Source organism: Guillardia theta (genome assembly GCF_000315625.1).
Source record: "Guillardia theta CCMP2712 unplaced genomic scaffold GUITHscaffold_149, whole genome shotgun sequence".
Classification (NCBI taxonomy): domain Eukaryota; class Cryptophyceae; order Pyrenomonadales; family Geminigeraceae; genus Guillardia; species Guillardia theta.
In genome coordinates, this window is record NW_005434525.1 from 19,298 (window position 1) to 25,155 (window position 5,858).

Consider the following 5,858-nt stretch of genomic DNA (forward strand, 5'->3'; position numbering starts at 1 on the left):
AAGCAGGAAAACAATAACTAAGTTGCTGATGTTGCAGTTAGCAACATTTGCTCGAGGTAGAGCTAGAGCAATGACCTCTCCTTCCTCCTCTCCTCTCCTCTCCTCTCCTCTCCTCTCCTCTCCTCTCCTCTCCTCTCCTCTCCTCTCCTCTCCTCTCCTCTCCTCTCCTCTCTTTCCTCCTCTCTGCTCTGCCCTGCCTTGTTCTCCCTACTCTGCGCAATCTTGCTTCCTATGCCATGTTCAGCTGATTTTTGTTGGAGCAGCCGAAGACAAGTTCACTCGCTCCTCCTCTACTGAATCCATCAAAGAAGTGACGGACGAGAACGAGAGGTTGAAGAAACGAGTGTATGAGCTGGAGCAGGTCCGGCATCTCCAGACATGCTGCCAATTTGCATTTCTCAACCTTACTTTTTCTCTTTTTCTCCTCCTCCTCATCATCATCATTATCATCATCATCATCATCATCATCATCATCATCATCATCACCGGCGGCGGCAGCAGCAGCAACTGCAGCAGCAGCATCTCCTCCTGCTCTTCCTCCTGCTCTTCCTCTTTGTCCTCCACCATCACCAACACCATCAACAGCAGCACTACATCATTTACTTCATCCTCATCAATTTTCTCCTCTCTCATGTCGCTCATGTCTACCTCCAGGTGTTGCACGGTAGCAAGAACGTGTCGGGCAACGATGCTCCCGTTGAGGTGAAGACAACATCCTGTCACTGTCAGATGTCACATTTTGTATTTGTTGGATTTGATTGATAACCATGCAAGCAATTTCACATGTGGATGTGCTCTCTTGGTGTTTTATTTTGAACATCGTGTATGCACTGTTTTGTTTGGTTTCCTCATGATTTTTCATGCAGGAGGACGAAGACGTACGGGACGCGAAGATTCCATACCACAGTGAGATTCATGGCTGCATCGAGGTGAGGAGTGGCAAGATGGTTGCAGACAGCGTTGCTGACTCGTACAATCTTCTCTCTTACTGTTGTTGTGTTTGTATTCTTCGTCATCGTCTCCCTTCTTCTTCTTCCTCTCCTTCTGCCTATTGTCTGTTTGTCGTTGATGCTTCATGCTCCCTGGTCTTCTTTCTTCTCAGATTCTCTCTGTGGATGACAACGAGGTATTAACTTCTCTCTTTGCTCTCTTGTTGTTTTCATCACCTTTACCGCTCTTGCTCGCAAACAGGTCAACCACATGGTTGTTGAAAACATTCTCACTCCGCGAGGCTTCAAGATCACAACGTGCATGAGTGGAGTAGGTGAGTTGATGCGAGACGTGTTGTTCTGGTTTCCTGACATCACAAACATCACCTTCATTGAGACGTGTTGTTCTGATTTCCTGACATCACAAACATCACCTTCATTGAGACGTGTTGTTCTGATTTCCTGACATCACAAACATCATCTTAATTTCTTTCACTGCGATCATATTACCATGGTCTCTGCTCGTACTGATACATACCATGATTGCTTTCGTCACGGACTTGTTCCTCATGGCTGCCAACAGAGGCCCTGGAGCTCCTTGAAAGCCGAAGTTACCTACCTGACCTCATCCTGCTGGACTGCATGATGCCTGTGATGAGCGGGTTCGAGGTGAGAAAGAGGAGGAGGAGGAGGAGGAGGAGGAGGAGGAGCAGCAGCAGCAGCAGCAGCAGGAGAAGGATTCCTGATATTTCTTGTCAGGTCTGTCAGACTCTGCGTTGTAAACATCCCCAGAATGCGCTTCCAATCATCATGGTGAGTTGATTGGGACGGAAAGTAACAACCTGTTGAAACGTGTACATTATACTCTCTCATTGTTTGATTATCTCAAACATGTCTTCGATCTTGACATTCTTGCTCTTGCTCTTGCTCCTGCTCCTGCTCCTGCTCCTGCTCCTGCTCCTGCTCCTGCTCCTGCTCCTGCTCCTGCTCCTGCTCCTGCTCCTTTGTTTTGCTCTTGTTCTTGTCACATTCACAAGCAACACAAACGGATTGACCTGATCTTGCATCGCATTTGACATGGACGGTTAATTGCCGTTGACAGGTGAGCGCGCGATCAGGAGACGAAGACATTGTTCGCGGATTGAGTCTGGGATGCAACGATTACATCACCAAACCTTTCAGCGCCGGCGAGCTGAACGCGAGGATCGATGTGCAACTGAAGATACGGTGATGAAGAGGAGGAGCAGGAGCAGGAGCAGGAGGAGGATGGAAATGAGGATAGTGGAGAGGACAATAATGACAATTCAAGTCATGATGATGGAGATGGAGTTGAAGATGATTGTTGCATGAATTGTGTTTTCGTTGCTGACACTGCTCATCAGAGAACTTTGGAGAAATGAAATCCAAAAACTTGGAGGCTGGCAAGCTCGATCCGAAAGGTATTGCCGCAATCAAAGGATGAGGAGATAGTAGTGGGGAAGGAGAAGGAGCAGGAGCAGGACTTATGTTTTCTTTGCACAGACTTCCCAAGAACGTCAAGATGAGGCTGAAGAAAGGTAATGGACGATGCTGGCGGGGGAGGAGGAGAGCAGGAGGGCAACAGAGGGAGAGGAAGTGTGAGAGTAGATGAGGAGGAGGGAGAGGAGGGAGTTTCTTTGCTGACGGTGACCAACAGGAAGCAGTATGATCATGGACTATCACGAGAACGTGTCTGTTCTCATCTGCGAGCTTGTCAACATGCGAAGGTGAGGAGGGAGGGGTTGAATTAATCTGTTTGCTGGGGATATTACAAGCTACGTGACACGTATGATGATGGTGTAGATATGCTCAAGGGATGGAGATGGACACGTTTGTTCACTTCTTGAACCATCTCTATGGGTCAGCAATCCTCGTTTTTCCCTTCTTGTTTTCCTTTCTTCTCCTTCTCCTCTACCTAATCCTCTTCTGTCTCCTCTTCTGCTTTCCCTCTACTTTCTCCTTCTCAGTCTCTTCCTTTTCTTTTTCCTTCTCCTCAATCTTCTCTTGTAGTATCCTCCTTTCTACTTTCTATCCTCCTCTCCCGTCTCCTCCTCCTCCTCCTCCTCCTCCTCCTTCTCCGTCTCCTCCTCCTCCACCACCACCACCACCTCCTCCTTCTCTTCTCCTCCTCCTCCTCCTCCTTCATACTCGCGCACAGGACTCTGGATGATGTCGCTTCCAAGCATGGAGTGCTTCCAATCCTTGGAGACACGTACATGGTGGTGACAGGTCATGAGGCCAGGTAGGTCTCCTCCTCCTCCTCCTCCTTCCAAGTATTCCGCCTGCTCCTTCCACTGCTCTTCACCTTGGCCTCCTGCTCGTCTTGCTCTTCATCGTCTTTCACCTCTTTTGATTGATACGCAGACTTGGTCCTTCTCTTGCTGCTGGACAAAATCCTGCAGACAATGCTGACCATGTGAGAAGAACGAGAAAGAGAAAAGAAAGCGAGAGAAGGATGAGGGAGGGGAAGGGAGAGAAGGAGGGGGGAGGGGAAGGGAGAGAAGAAGGGGGAGGAGGAGGAGAAGGAGAAGGAAGAGGAGGGGAAGGGAGAGAAGGAGGGAGGGGGGAAGAGAGAGGAGGAGAGGGAGCAGGAGAACTGATTGAGGTGCAGCACGTGGACTCGTCGATCTCGAGCAGCAGGCGGCTCATCAAAGTTGCCATGGACTTTCTGAAAGTGGCGGACGAGATGTCGTACAACCTTCAAGGGAAAGCTGTCAGACCTCGAGTAAGAGGAGGACGAGGACGAGGACGAGGAAGATGGAGATGGAGGGGAGTCGTGAGAGTGCGAGGGGATGCAGCATAGGAGAAGCAAGAGGATTGAAGCAAGGAATGAATTTCTCACTACTTTCTCAGCTTCGGATTGGAATATCAACAGGAGAGGCTTACTCGGGATTTGTTGGCTCGAGGGTAAACAATCATCGTCTGCAGAAGATGATAACTGACAATCTCTTTCTTCTCTACCTCTACCTCTACCTCTACCTCTTCCTCTTCCTCTTCCTCTACCTCTACCTCTTCCTCTACCTCTTCCTCTTCCTCTTCCTCTACCTCTTCTCTCCCTCAGAACGCTCACTTCACCTTCTTCGGGACGGCAATCTACGAGGCATGGGACATGACGTCTCTTGGCTTCCATGGCTGCATTCATATCTCACAGGTCCGATGCCTCCTGCTGCTCCTCTTGCTCCTGCTCCTGCTCCTGCTCCTGCTCCTGCTCCTGCTCCTGCTCCTGCTCCTGCTCCTGCTCCTGCTCCTGCTCCTGCTCCTGCTCCTGCTCCTGCTCCTGCTCCTGCTCCTGCTCCTGCTCCTACTCTTGCTCTTGCTCTTTCTCTACCTGTTTCCCTTCCTCTCGCTCTTTCTGCTTTTCTCCCTCTCCTCCCTCCTTCCTCTAGTCCTCTTCTTCCACAGCTTCCTCTCTCAGTCTCATTCATCCTCTGTTCTTCATCCTTGTTCCCGGCCAACTTAGTCGCTCCCTCCCTTCCTCCCTCCTTCTGCTCACCTTCTTTGCAGTCCACCTACGATGATCTTGAGAGTCGTGACGATACGGTTCTCTTCACCGACGCTCCTGGTCGCAAGTCTTACCTGGTAACTGCTCCTGCTCCTGCTCCTGCTCCTGCTCCTGCTCCTGCTCCTGCTCATCCTCCTGCTCATCCTCCTGCTCAACCTTCTTCTCCTTCTGCTTCCCCTTCTCAACCTCCTCGCCTCCCTACTTCACCAACTTTGCTCTCCTCACTCTCCTCTCCTGCTCAACTCTTGCCTCCTGCCAGCCTCCCTCCTCCTCTCCTCTCCTCTCCTCTGTCCGTTCTCTCCCCTCTTTGTCTTTCATGTCACCCTTCATTGTTTGCCCTCGGCAGATGAAAGTCGGTGAGTTCGAGCATGTTCTCGAGCTGAAGAAAGCGGAAGCGCAAGGCACCAGCGTGCAGGTGAAGTTTTGATGGAGCAGACGTGCTGCTGTGTGAGATGGATGTTGGAATGTCTTTGATTCTTTCTTTCTACTTGTTATGATGTCTTGTCTTCTCCCTTGCATGCAGTTCGACATGTATGTTCTTTTGTTGTGACATCTTGTGACTGAGTGTGAAACTTGCATGAGTCTGCACTTGTATGAGAGGAGTTGGGGCTCTGACTGTGAGCTTGCAGGATTGTCCTGAGAGGCTGAGAGAGGACGTAGAAGGTCAACTGAGCAAACCACGAGTTGCTGCTCATCAGGTGAGGGAGGGAGATAGGTTTCTTCTTGTCGCCGTGTATTATGATTCATATCTTCTTCATACGCTTCAACATGGAATCTTTTGTATTTTCTTGCATCTCTTCATTTCCTGCCGAACATCACAAATTCTCTTTCTTAACCTTGGACTACTGTTATCATCTTCCGAATGTGATGGTTGTGACTTTATGGATGTTGCTTTCGCTCTTCTCATCGCGTTGTCTGTTTGTCCTGTCGTGATGTTGCTTTCCTTCCATCAGGCCTACCTCAACATGATCCGCACCCTGCACGTTGACGACAAGTCTTGCCCGAACTGCAAAGGAAGTTTGGCGATGGTTTGCACCAAGTGCAGGCTAGGAGATGGTGCTTGAGTTGTCGGGGTTGAGTTCATGTGTAACTTGTTTCCATGTCAGATTTCTCGCCGTTGTCAGAATCCTCGGAGAGAGACATGAAGTTCCATTTTGACAAGTTTGGAAAGTACGAGGTGAGAAGAGTGAAGTAGAAGGCAATGGTGATGATGACAATGACATTGACATTTGATACGGAGAAGAAGAATGATGATGATGAACATGCTGTCGATACTGACTTATACACAGATTCTTTCCGTCGATGATGATCAAGTGAATCAGATGGTGATTGAGAACATCTTGAGGTACAGACATTCTTCGTTCTGAGTTCACAAGTGACATGAAATCTTGCAGGCCATCTGGATATGA